Genomic DNA, 14,447 nt, shown 5'->3' on the forward strand with positions numbered 1-14,447 from the left:
GTAGATAATTGAGATCACATCTGTACATGTGTAGGGGAAGATCCCAGAAATTCTTCAGATAGCATGGTCTCCTGACATGATTTTATTTCCTAGTAAATCCCATCAAACCTCTGAAATCTAATAATTTATTTTCTTCCAGCTGGTGACTAGGAACAAGGGCAAAAGGTTTCTGGTAAAATTACTATCAGAACATTGACAAGAGTATTACCAGGTGAGTTAACATTACTCCCAGAACAAAGAAAGTGAAAATCCTGTAGCAGGGAACACAGTAAGTGGTTCACAGCTTAAGCTGGAAATACAGATCTGAGCAGAGCTGGTGCTTGTTCAACCATTTGTCCCTCTGCTCTATCTGGAGGTGGTGCTCAGGCTCTGCTCTGAGTGGACAGGTCTCACACAACCAAGTTTGTCTCCAGTTAGGTCAGACTTGGAGAGGCCAAAAAAATGCAAGCCTACCTCACTCTGTCTTGGGGTATGGTCTGACTTGCCTCTCTGTCATAAAGATCCTGTTTCTATTACATTCTCTGGGCATCCAAAATGTGTTCACTCAAAATATTTCCCAAGGAGTTTCCTCCAGACCTGTTGGGGGAGCAGGTGCAGAGAAGGAGGGTTCCTGTGCTATCCTGTTCTCTCTTGCTAGGAGGAAGCAAGTGCTCACCTACAATAAGCAAAAACATGTAATCTAAGTAAATGTGTTTATTGACACACAGTGGATGTGTTCTGTAATTCCATTATAGACAATTGCCTGTGGAATCTCTGACATTTGCAGACAGAAAAGGAAACAAACCTGTCCTGTTCCTATCATCTTGGCAGCATAGCCAAGCATAGACATTGACACTTCAGAGAGGGGTGTTCATTTGTATCTTCCAGTACCCAAAGGTAAAAGGTTTTGCTAAGGAAGCAGATGAGAGGTATATTTAAACCAAAGCAGAACAGAAGATTTATGCTGTCTGCTATGTGTGCCTCAAGAAGCCTGTGGTAGTAAAAGTCTATGAAGACAGAAGGATCAGAAACACAGCAAGCGTCAAACAAAGCTCCAAGAGGGCACTTTGGTACAGACCTTAAACTTCCCAATGGAGATAGAAGAGACAGAATAAGTTTGCTTATAAAATACAGGCACTAACTGAAAGTGATTGAGTCCTGCCATTTAATAAATTGCCATTCATATGATGAGGCTTCACAAATGTGTGAGTGCATGCTCTTAGCCCTTCCTGTCTGTAAGATAAAAAAGGTGTTAACTTAAACCACCTTCACAGAACCAGTGCTGGTGCATGCTGGGTTTCAGCTCAGCAGTGAGCCTGTGTATGCTCAGTAACAAGTGGTACCTGTTAAAGTGCATGGACTGCTCACAGATCTCAGATTATGCAGTGATAGGTGTATTAGAAGCCGAAGACACAGAAAACTTCTACTGGGCTAAAAACTGTGTAGCTCTATTGATCTGATGCCAGCTGAAGATTGAGCCTGTTGCACTTAGAGAACAGATATCTACTTTGGTTTCTAAAATTTAAAAAAAAAAAATCAAATGAAATTATAACTACAGAACCTTTTTCTGGCTTTTGCTCTGAAACTCAGCAAAGCTGGTGAGGGACAACTACTGAACACTTGGACAGGCACAATTTAGTTAGAGACTCTCAGCACAGGCAGAAAAAAAGTTCAAACTTGGCCATGTTGGCTTATCTTGCCCAAGTGAAGAAAATGGGATGAAACAGGGTGAATGTGTGGGCATCCTTCACAGGAACTTCTGGATAGCTTTCAGTGCCCACTGAGAGAGAGTAATCTGTAAGGTTAACAAAGGAACACTGGTGATGAAAAGCTCAGTAGGTTTGCTAACAGAAACTAGAGATGGCAAATGGGACAGAGGGGTAGAGAGAGACAGTGGGATAAGAGTGACAAGTGGCAATATGTTGAGCCTGTTCTGTTTCTGCTATATATAGGAGATAGCAGTTATCTTACAGAAGGAAATGTAGAACAAGATGTGCAGATTTGGAGATGATGTGGAACTGACAACCTGAGAAATACCATCCATAAAGGAAGTAAGTTGAAGATGCTGAGAAATCTGCCTTATGTGTAGGATATGAGGGATGAGCAGACCAAAGATGGAGAAACCAGAATATGGTGGTGAGAATTGTGTTCATTTGCTCATTTGGAATCTTGATATTGTTGCAGGGCAATGACTCAGAAGCCAGAGAGGATCACTGAGGGAAGAAAGTCCAGGCCAGAATAGATCTCCAGGATACATTTGCAAAGAGCTAAAAAATAGGAGAAATAACTTAGTTTTCACACAATAAAGAAAGCTGCTAGATTTGAAGAATAAATGTGTGAACATTCTTGGAGTCCTTAGTCACTTATGCAGTAAAATGCCAAACAGTTTTTCCATGGTGGCAATGGTAATTAAAAGTGCAAGAGCAGCACTGGAGGCTCAGCAGCCCCCCAGGCAGCTGGCATTCATACCCAACAAGAAGCTAAGAATATATTTCAGCCAGACACCATGGGAATCTGAAATTGAACTCTCTCAGTGCTTCTTCTTGAACTTGAGGGCATTTTTCACCTACACCAAACCATATATAAAATACCATGTATGCATTGTTCAGCTGTGGAAATTCTCTTGGGTGCATATATGCCATTTACATGAATTGTATTCCCCACATCCTGACCCCACTGTCTTGGAACCACAGACCTCATTCCTCTACAGCTCAAATCTGAAGTGTGTCCTAGGCTCTGCAGAATGGAAAGATTACCACTGAAGTGTGTGTGAGATCACTGATGGACATATCACACATCCAGCCCACAAAGCTCTCCCATTCCCATTACAGGGACTTGGGATCAGATACAGGGCCTGGAAACTCCTGGGGAGACTTAGCAGGGACACTGAAAAAGAGGATGGAAGCAGACAGGCCAGCTGCCTGCTGGGGATGCCAGGAAGAATGTAAATGAAGCTTGAAGAAAAACAAGTAGGAAGAAAGTGAATGGTGCTTGAAGCAAGATGAGTATTAATGACTGAGCTGTGGTAAGGAAAAGGACAGCACCAGCCTGGATAGAAAGAAGAGGTGGTTAGACTTCTGTAAGGCTTTTTTCATAAAATATTGACTATTTTTATTTAAAATATTATTTAATACTTTAAATAAAATATAAAATATCATAAAATATCATAAAATATCATAAAATATTGTTCATTTGGATGCTGCCCAGCTACCCTCACAAATGAGCACTTTCCATTGACACTCCCACTTCTGTGCCTTCCACTCAGCTTTCCTCAGGAGGGTCATGGCAAAATGAGGCTGAAAAATAGGAAATCTACTGTTTTCTAAGCTGAGAAGAGCAGTGCCAGGATCAATACAGCATGAAACAACCATTGGACACGGCCTAACCACAGGTCCCTAAAGCCTTCATTGCAACTCCTCTGTGGTTTTGGAACATCTCTGAAAGCAAAGAAACAATTTCCTTCTTATTGCAAGCAATGCCCATCAAAGATATTTTAATGTAGAAAAAGTGGCAAAGGAGTTCTGAGGAGCAAATGATGTGAACCCTTATCACAGGAACAAATAAGGGAATTGCTGCTCTTATCACTGTGGATTTGGGGTCCCCACGTTTTCCCACAGTTCTCAGTGTTCCTTGGGCAAAAATCTTGGCAAACACTGTGTGTAGTACAAGAGCACAAATGGTTCTGTTCCATCCACAGAAGTTTTGTGTTTTACATTTCATGTTTTATGTCAGTTCTGTCTGGGTTTATCCCACTTGCTGTCCTCAGAAATGTCTCCCAAGATCCTGCTCCCCAGTAATGTGACTAACAAATCAGAGATGCACCATACTTTCTGCTCAATTAAGAACAGAAAAACAACCCTCACATATGCAGCATCTAGGCTATTGCTGAGAACAGTGCTGAGCATTTCAGATAGATGTTCAGGAAAGACTAAAAGGCAGCTACAGAATAGAATCATCATGAAATGAATTTCCTCCCAATCTTTCTTACTCAATGACACATGATCATTCGTTCAATTTTTAATTTTTTTTTTTTTTTTTTTTTTTTTTTAACAGGAAAGCTGCAGCCCTCTGTGGTTTTTTGCTTTCACAGAAGTCTGAGTGTTTTTTGGACTCTGTCACAAAAGGAACTCTTTCAGCAGTAAGAAATCTTGCAACACTGACATGATTCATGCCCATCCTGTTCTTTCTTCCCTGTAACTCTTCTTGGGACCCTGTGGTTATTCCTGTCACCAGCTAACTGTTTTCCAACTCTGAAATGGTAAATAACAAAATAGAGATATCCATAAGGAGAATGCTGCTCCAGAGACCTGGCTAAACAGAGAGAATTGGGGCAATGAAAGCTAACATGGCAGGGCAGCCAAATTGGATGCAAGATATTTACAGTTTTATAAGCTCTTCTAAGTTTGCAATGGCCTACCAATTTATGCTGGAAGCATTTTCTTTGTGCTCCATATGTACATGGCAAATGCTGCAATCCAGGGGCTGCTCCTCTTCTGCCACTGACCCTTCCTGTGGCCTTAGCTAAATCACTTTACCTTGTTGATTCTTTAATCAAATTGTGCTCTGTAAAGAATGATCCCTCTTTAATGTCTCATGGCATTGACTTGATGAGGACTTCTAACATTGTAACCTAATTAATGATAATAAAACATAACTAGCTGAGAAGAACCATTTTCTTATAGCCTTGACTTAGAAGATTGTCCATTTCATGATGGTCTGAGAGATTTCTATGTTCTGGGGGGAAATAGAAATGGATTTGCAATGTTATGCACTGGAATATTTTTCAGAAAAAAGGGTACCTAAAATACCCCTTTAGTATCATTTCATAGTTCCTGTAGTCTGTCAGCCTTACACAAATCTAGTCCTGTACAATTTTTCCTACAAAACAAGTTATTAAAAAATGTTTTTGCTGCTCCTCTGCACTAATAATTTGTTTGCACACAAAAATTACTTACAGACTGTTCTTTTTTTTAGCTGATTTAGTTTGTTAAAAACATCTAATTGATTATATAAGAAAAAGAGATCAATGTACCTTTGCAGATGCTTTTGACTTGTTTAACAGTGATACTGTGCTGTGGTCTACAAAGTTCTATAATCTATACATCTGCTTCTCATTGTTATTCTAATTTTATTGAGTATATTATCTTTCCAAATCTACTGTTTGGTTGGCCTTTCAACAAGAGAAACTTCACCTTTCCAAAGTATCTTATTCATATTTTTACTAGGTTTCTACTCTAATGCAACCCATTATTTTCAAAGGCTTGCAACAGTAGAAGAATATCCCTGTACCCAGAGCAGATGTCTGAACTGGTCAGGAAAATGATTGTTGGGGTTCTGTTTGACCATTTTCAGAGACCTTGGCAGCATGGATTTATTGTATAAGAAAATCTCCAAGCTCACCTGTGCCTCAGGCACTCAGCATTCACTAAGGCACTGAACCTCTTCTCCTTGCTCATGTTCTTCTGTCCCTCACATAAATGCATTGTTACACATATCCACTAAGAAGAGAATGCAATAAGACAAGCCATAGCCAGTAGTCACAGTGATGAGATTATTTTGAACTGCCTTTAAAGTTTCTTGTGTTAATGACTGGCAAATAGTTAGGTCCTCTTAAAAGCCTGGCTCCAATACAATGTAATGGCAGCTGTGAAACATAATTTCCCAAATAAGCTCTTAACAACAGAGGACTCGTGGTATCTCAGATACACAGAGTTCACCTATCTTTACTTCTGAAAGCCCAAAGAATGCACCAACTGTGCAAGCTTGCAGTCCCTTGCTAATTATAATCTGTGTTTATATAGCAGCTCTATCTCAAAGCTCTTTTCAAACATTAAGACTCCTAGCACTTCTTTTATGTAGGCATTATTATCCCTGTCATTATCATTATCACATCTTCCATTTTATAGGTGGTAAATGAGCAAAATCACACTGTGAGTCAGTAGCTGAATTGGGAATAGAATATTGTAGTCCTGACTTTGTCCCTTGCTTTAATTACTCACTAACATGATTGCTGTTTGTGGGTTGAAGTGATTTTGTGCAGTGTAAGATCTCAGCAAATAAGTATGATTCTTTTGATTTGCAAGATTTTTGTTTGTCTAGCTTTCATGCTGATATTTTTTAGCTGTTGGTCTTGGTTTAAGCAGCTAATAAGAGATGCTGTCATCTTCCAATTAAATACATATCAATAAATTTTAATATCATAAATTTGCATAATAGACTAGAACAGCTCAAATGAAGCTTAGTCTATGAAGCAATAAAGTATTTAGGTATTGATGTTGTGTTATAATCTAGTCATGGTAGAAACCATGATGGAAATCTATAGAGAAATGTACTTCTGTAAAGTAGCTGGGTTTTAAATGACAGTTGTTATTAATTAGCCTTTTCTTTTAATGTGAATATACCATATGCAAATACTAAATTAAGTTAAAGCCACTTATCTTTTTTTTTTTTTTTTTAGTCAGAACATTTTAGTTGGTGTGAAGTACACAAATGTGCTCAATTGAAATAAGACAATTAACCTCATTTTCTCCTTTTCCAGGACTGTTTTAATCTGGAAAGGCAATCTAACAATTTCATTGGCTCAAACATAGGTAGCTTAGATTCAGAACATCTCACTGACAGCACCCCACTCCTTTGTTTCTCTGTCATCAAATGTCATAAGAAATAGAATAAAAAAATAAAGATTTTCATGAATGGTTACTCAGAAGACCTCAAGGTGCAGTCCTGTGAGAAACAGAAGATGCCCTGAGAAGTGAAAGCATGGTCCTCCCATAAAAGAACTGTAAGGCACTCAATATCACAACATTATTTTTTAGGAATAGTGGATTGCCCTTTTTCTTCCTTGTTCATGATCTTGCTCATTTTCCTCCTCCTTTTAATTACCAAGTTTCAGGATACCTTTGTTATTCCTTTAACTGTAAAAGTCTTGTCCTCTGTCACTGGTCTGCTTGCCTACAGGTACAAAACTTGGTTCTTGGAGAATTATCATAGAAATACATGCTGCCTTAAAGGTCTATCTTTTCCAGGGAACAGATCCCTCAAAGTACAAAGCCCACTTTGGTCCCCTCTACTTACCCCAATTATAGAACAAAAATTGCTTGTTGGTTTCAAAGATCTCTTTCAAGGTGATTTGAATGCTGTATTTTGTGGATGCAGCAGTCATATACCCTTCCCTTCCCTTCCCTTCCCTTCCCTTCCCTTCCCTTCCCTTCCCTTCCCTTCCCTTCCCTTCCCTTCCCTTCCCTTCCCTTCCCTTCCCTTCCCTTCCCTTCCCTTCCCTTCCCTTCCCTTCCCTTCCCTTCCCTTCCCTTCCCTTCCCTTCCCTTCCCTTCCCTTCCCTTCCCTTCCCTTCCCTTCCCTTCCCTTCCCTTCCCTTCCCTTCCCTTCCCTTCCCTTCCCTTCCCTTCCCTTCCCTTCCCTTCCCTTCCCTTCCCTTCCCTTCCCTTCCCTTCCCTTCCCTTCCCTTCCCTTCCCTTTCTTTCCTTAAGAGACCTCATGTAATACACCTTTTTATCCTATCTCAGCTGTGTTTCTATATTTCCCCTCATTAGGAAGACAAATTATTCTCCTGGTACTTGTTCCTGAGAATTTATGCCCTACTTTAACACACACTTTGTGGTAAATGCCCAACTCTTCCTCAAACTAGTGGAGTAAATATGACAGACATAGGATTGAAAGTGGCAGATGATACCTGCCTACCTATCTGAGAAATACTATAACATATCTCTGTTTTTTCATACTGACACAGTTTATGGAATTTTTAAATGCATATTCTTGTAAGAATTGTAACATATTTCTCTAACTAGAACAGCTGAAACCACAAACAGCACTATGTCTGTTTAGGCCTGTGATTGAAATGACAAATTATTTTTATGTTGCATAATTTTCAGTTATATAATTCCAATTTCTTGAAATCTCTCACCTCACTATTATATGTTGCTCCTCAAATAACAGCTATTTATGATTGTCACTTCTACACTGTAACTCCTATGTTCCACCTGCACTTCTTAGTTCTACAAAATGCATTCTTGTATAAAAATGCTATTTTTTGCCAATTTTTCCCCCATTCTGTAAACTCACTCTTCCCTGTTCTGTCAACTCAGTTTTCCCTTTGCTTTCCCTTTGCTTTCCAAGCTTTTCCTTTTTACACTGATGCTACTACAGTGTGACCCACCAAGCTGGTGAGAGGTAGATTAGCTAAACTTTATTCCTGGGCTCCTCAAGGCAAGGAAAAATATTTGTATCATGGCAATGATTTAGAGACTTAATTTTAACTGGTGAAGTGTGAAGGTCAGAAGAAGTAGCAAACAGGATTCCTTGGCATAGTCTTACCTAAGCACACAAAGAAAAGTTATGGTATCAATGCTTTCTTTGAGTACAAAACAGCTAATCAGCCTCCTGCTATCATGCAAGGACATTACTACATCCAAACATGTTCCTGTAGAGCTTTAAAAAAACTGGCCAACTTTGTTGAGTGTTTATTGCATTGATATTTTCTCCTTATTTCCAGATGCTGCAGTTGGTTTTATTTTATTTTGGAGAGAGTTTTATGTTCTCTCAGAGCACCTCTTGATTAAAATCAGATCATTCAGCTGCTCTCCCAATGTGTTTTCAGTCTAATTTCAGACATGACATGGCAAAGAACGTAATAAAACTTAGCAGAAAGATACAGAGAGAAAACCAAAGAGCCCAGTAATAAAAGATTACATGGCTCTCCAGTAGAGTCTAATAAACACAGTGGTGAAGCAAGTTTAAAATGAAATCACAGTAAACAACTGCTTTCTTGCTGATTACCACTGGTAAAATAAGCACTTCTGAAACAATGCTATTTTTGTACAAAAGCATTATTCACAAGCACATCTTAGACGATATCAGGTAAATGCCAGAAACAATGAAGGGAAACCTTGAGCTCATTTATCTTTCAGAGCCTTTTCTGTATTAAAAGGTGATCATACAGCTCATAAAATGGAGGGATTTAGCCATGGAAGAGAACATCATCTTTGCAGTTTGGGCAGCTCCATTTACCACATGGGTTTTTGGGAAGGAGGGAAAGAAACACCTGTGAGGGGCTGTTGCTGCAAGGTGCTTGATCCAATCCAACAGGCAATTAATGACAAACTTAATTTTACTTTCCTGTCAGCAGCTTCTTGTATCCTGGGTTGGTTTTGACTACAGAGCACAGCACCACATAGAATAAGACCTTCATAAGTCCTGGTTTAGAAAATATAAGCATGAAGAAATTTATGAAGTTTTGGGATGATACTCTAAAATTTAATAATATTCTCACTCCCCACCTCAAGCTACATCCTCAGAAGAAAAAAGCTGAAGTGTTACAAAACTAGTAAAAATTAGTTTTATTTTTAAATAAACTTTTAAATTTGAATTAAATCTCTGTAAGAGAAGTAGTTAAAATCCTGGATACAAGCAGGGTGATAGACAAATTGAAAGAACAAGGCTGTTCACAAAGACTTTCAGCTATGCAACAATTCAAGAAAAATGCATTTCCAGCAGCCAGTATCAGGATTTCTTTTACTATTGAAATAGTGGAAATGTGGGGATAAAACCAACGTCCCTTGGATGTTCAGGGCCCAGGAGATAACAGCAGAGAAGAATAATAATGAGTGCTGTTAACTTTCTTCATCACACAGTAGTTGATAAAAAAAAATATATATATAAAAGGCCCTGGGCAAAATTTGAGCTATGCTCATTGCTGATGAACAGCACAGTGAGCTGGAGTTGACTGAGCATGGATTTTTTTCTAGTAGAGCTAGAGGTAAATGGCTTTGTCATCCATTACACTTTCCCAGCTTTCTTAGATTTCCTCCTGGAACAAAGCCAGGACATAACGGGGAGCAGGAGGGCTGTTATGTGCATGGAATGAGCAAGAAAATCTCCTGTCTCAGGCTGAGACATGTGCTGCCTGGAGCTGAAAGACCCAAATTCAAGTCCCTTCACTCCCAGCCTTCTGTCTGCAGACAGCATCTGCCAGACTGTTATCCTAAGTGTCCCTTTCCTAGTGCTGCAGTTCTACTCTGTAAATATACAGATGGATCACAGGAGCACGTGAGGAATATCTGCCTTTGGCCCATGGGATGGCCTAGGGAAAGTGTGGCTGTTTCCTTCTCTCACTTGGAGGTTCTCCCCTACCACCCATCCCCTGGAGGGACAGCAGTGTGCCCTGGTCACACAAAGGGATGCTTGAGGCTGCAGGAGCCTCCATCCTCCAGGGCTGCACCTGACCCAGAGTTTGACTGAACTGGGCTTCATTCTGCATTAAAAGCTGGAGTGAGTGGTGTGTGAAACTAGCTCTGAAATGCATTCACACTGTGTTAGGGGAAGCATGGGAGGGTCTGATCTGTGATCAGATTTAGATTGTTGATCATTATGTTTAAACCTCACTCCAGTCTAACTAAGCAGCTTTTTTTTTTTTTTCTCTCAGTGGTACCTACTGTTACAGTTAATTGATGTTTCACCAACCAGTAGCCATGTTCTCTATTTAAAAATATAATCAAAGTCTGCTCCTCCAAATTCCACAAAAACTTTGTAAACTATTAAGAAAAGCAAAAAGATTAAATGTGGAAGTTCATTACTCTGACCTTGCTGTTCTAAAATGTATTGGCTAATGAATAAAGTAAATTTTAGTGCATTTTTAGTGCTTAGTTACAGTTAAAATCCTGTCCTTCTTTCCTCCCTTTGCAATAATTTTACTCAGATACACTTTGCATTAGATGTACACAGCTTTAGAATTCTGATGTTATAATTAGATCTGTGTAATTGGTCAGGAAAGCTCAAGGTTGTTTACTTATTTCTTCATAGTCTGGACCTACATTCTACTCTTAGCACCATTTAACACACTGTTGAATTCAGCAAAAGCCTAGTAACCTTCCTCAGTCGGCATCACATGCATCCTTTTTTTTTCTTTTTCAAATTCTCACCATCACATGTGGGAGGTTTCTTCTTTACCAGTACAAGAAAAGAATATTTTTCAAAAGTAAGAATAGAAAATGAATATGCAAAATTGTCCTTAAGCTTCATAAAGAATCATCTCCTGAAACTGAAATAATTTTGAGTCCATATCACCAGACTAACTTCTTCTAAAAGGGGTGGGGATATGAGAAAAAGAATATCTGATTCTGAGCTGGGTAGCCTGGGAAGCAGAATTGTCAGCCATAGTAAATCTATTCCAGTTTAGAATCTCTGAAGGACTCTTCTAGTATCTTTGCAGGATCTTACCAGTGCATATAAAACAAAAATTTATTTTATTTTGGTTTTAAATCCATTCTATCTATAGTACTAAGTTTTCAAACCATGTTTAAATCACTGGATTTCACCTACTATAGTGGGAGTATGTAAAATCCTGAAAGATTTCTACACAGATGGCCATATCTCCCATGGGGAGATAGCAGATTAATATCAGGGTTATTGGCATTCATGGAGTGCTTGGTCTGGCTGGAAAATGATGGCATCAATCTTGGTGAAAAAGACATCATGCATTATTGTGTATGCAAACAAAGGCTAAATTTCAACACTGGTGAGACAACAATTTTTTTTTGCAAGAAGAGTCATTAATAGGCAAGGGCCTGAACCACTAAACCTTTACTTACTTACATGAACAGCCTTTGCTCACAGAGGTTATCTCATTAGGCAATTGCCTTAGTGAAAAAAGGGCCTTGTAATACAGGGATTGAGGAATTAGTATCTGAAAGAACAACTTTTCTAATTATAGATAAAAAAAAAATCATGTAAGAAAGTCCATTTGTGGGATTTGGAGTATGTATGCTGTCTGCTTCTTAACAATGTGAATCCAGAGAAAACGGAGAGTTTCCAAGGTTCTAATGAGTACAAACCCTGCTGTAAAATTAAAAAAACTATCCCCTTACTATAATGTCCTCTATCACACAGTGACCAATCATACTTGAGCAAGAAACCTCATCCCCATAAATGTCATACTGTTTATATGGTATGCTTGAATTCACTATAACTAATGACCAATTTATTCTTGAAAGAGGGGCACTCTTGAAGATACATGCCCTTTATTTTCATGCCAGACAAAGTAAGGGTTTTACATGACCACATTATCTGTATATTTTATTTATATATTCAAATATAATTATAACATGCACAGCTAATAATGCACAATAACAACACTGATTCTGATTTCTGAAACTTCCTGTATTCTGCTCATGGGTATTTGAATCCTTTTGACTGGCTCACAGCCAGTATGAACCAGAATGCCAAGGTATGTGTAATCACAGCAGAGTTATTTCCCTTTTAGTTTACTATGCTTCTCTTCTGATTCTTTATTAAACATTGTAAAATTAGTTGCCAGAAAGAGTAAGAACAATCTCTGGTTTTCATTTATTTTAGCTAAAGCAGAAATACTGCAAAATCCTGCATGAACACACAGAGAAGGGGCTGTGACAGTAGGGACAGACCAATTTGGTTATTTCTGCCACAAAGAGGGCTAACATTCTAATATCTTCATATTATGATACCTCCTAATACTGTTTTCTGTGCAAAAGGCCATTCTTATGATGGTGTTTGAAATGAATTATAAATGCATATGTGAATTATTCCTAATCATCTGGTAACTTCTGAACAGCAGTCTCAGATCAACTGCTGCACCGTCACAAACTCGTACACACTTTTAGGATTAAATGCTATCCTTTCCCCACTTCAGTTTAGGCTAAAGGATTCAGTGGAGCCTGTTCAGGGAGCACAGCACTACTGGTTTATACCTTGGTTGCTTTTGTGTGAGATCAGAAGTGTTCCCCAGTGGCACAGGCCATGCTGAGTGGTCCCCAGGCCCCTCACCCTGTTTTGCAGCCCCCCATTCAGCTGCTTTGCAAAGAATAGTGGGAGGAAGGAGGAATGGTCTGAGGGTTGATGAGCTGTTTCAGCCTGTGGTGGTTGTTTTCTCCTCTAAGGCAGTGAGTATAGAGCACTGATGAATGCAGACCTCAGATGTGCACGTTGGAGGAAGGTAAGGAGAAAGAAAAAATTCAGGCAGAATGCCAGTGAGGCTGTGGAGATGTGTGTGTGAGAGAGGGGTTGGACATGTGTGCAAGGAATGCTGGGCTGAGAATCATAGAATCATATAATAATTTGGGTTGGAATGGACTTTTAACACACCTAGTGCAATCCCACTGCACGGGGAGGGGTGTTTTGGCAATGACACCAGCTATAAACCTAAGGAGCTGAGTGAGAGGAGCAGTGAGCAAGGGCTTGTCTCTCAGGACCAGACAGAATGTCTCCTCTCTGTGCAGCATCCCTCCAGCATCAAGCTGTATTATTCTGGGGAGGGGAAGGAGTAATGGAAACTCCTATTCCTCTGATTTTAGAGAAAGCATTAAGTTGGAGTCCCTTTGCAAAAGATTGGGACTATCCCAACCGTCTTCCATGTACTTCATTCCATGCAGTGTAAATCTTTCTCCAGAATAATCACAGAGTTAATAGTGCCTGGCCAAATTTCACCAGCTCTGGTGCATTTATTTATCAGAGACAAAGACAGTACAGAAGAAATCTGCCTTGAAACAGCAAAGTGCTTAAATGCTCTGCTTGCCAGCTTCTGTCCACCCCTGTGAAAGGCTCTCGGCTATCAGGGACAGCAGATCTAATGGATCTTTGCTCTTCAATAAAAATTTTTCCAACTCATGTCACGGCTTATCCTGTACAGATTTTCCTCCAGGCTTTTTAGCCACTAGAAAGGATGGATACTTTCTGTTTTTCCTCAAAGTCCTGTTACTTACAAGAGAGCTTTATAGCAACCCTCCTTCCAGCACATGCAGTTAGCCTAGAGCACACGGGGTTAGTCTAGAGCACACAACATGGGACTGATGGAACCTCCTGTCCATCAGATCTTATCCCATGTTGCCAGACGCTACCACATCAGTTTGCTCCTTTTGGGAATGGGAAGAGTTCTATCCTAATGCTAATTTTTTTTTTTTTTTTTTTTTGCCCCTGTTAGCACTTCTGAAAGTACTTTTCAAATAACAGATTTTCTTGTGTTTAGAAATCATCAGATTTTTGGCTTCAGTGCAATAATGGGCAGCTCATATCTGTTTGCTCTTGACAAAAATGCCTGCGATGCGCTAAGCCTTGGTAAGGCAAGTTTTCACACACATTCCCACCAACAGTCCGTGGCGTTGCTTCGCTCCCACAGATTCCCACAGCTTCCCCGGGCAAGGACGGGGTTTCGGTACCGGCGGGATCTCGGCACGGGGTGCGGCGCGGGGCGAAGGCGGGTGGGGCGCACGGCAGCGGCGGGTGGCTGCGGCCGGGGCGCAGGGCGGGCCGCGCTCGGTGCTGTGGCGGTGCGAGCTCTGGGGAAGGGGCTGCGGGCGGCGGTGGCGCGGGGGGCCGGGCCGTACCGCGGGCGGTGCCGGTGCCGGCGGCGGTGCCGGTGCTGCGGGGCCGTGCGGGGCGGCGGCCCTGACGTCAGCGGCCGGGGCGGCTGCAGCTGCGGGCGG

General features: G+C 40.4%; 1 long non-coding RNA gene across 1 annotated transcript; it reads left to right on the forward strand.

Moving 5' to 3' along the window:
• Positions 1-749: 749 nt before the first annotated feature.
• On the forward strand, positions 750-2,294 carry LOC306810186. Its single transcript, XR_013776407.1, has 3 exons — positions 750-876; positions 1,932-2,030; positions 2,164-2,294. It is a non-coding gene; the product is annotated as an uncharacterized lncRNA (long non-coding RNA).
• Positions 2,295-14,447: the final 12,153 nt, after the last annotated feature.

The sequence above is a fragment of the Erithacus rubecula genome, assembly GCF_903797595.1.
Source record: "Erithacus rubecula genome assembly, chromosome: 1".
Lineage (NCBI taxonomy): Eukaryota > Metazoa > Chordata > Aves > Passeriformes > Muscicapidae > Erithacus > Erithacus rubecula.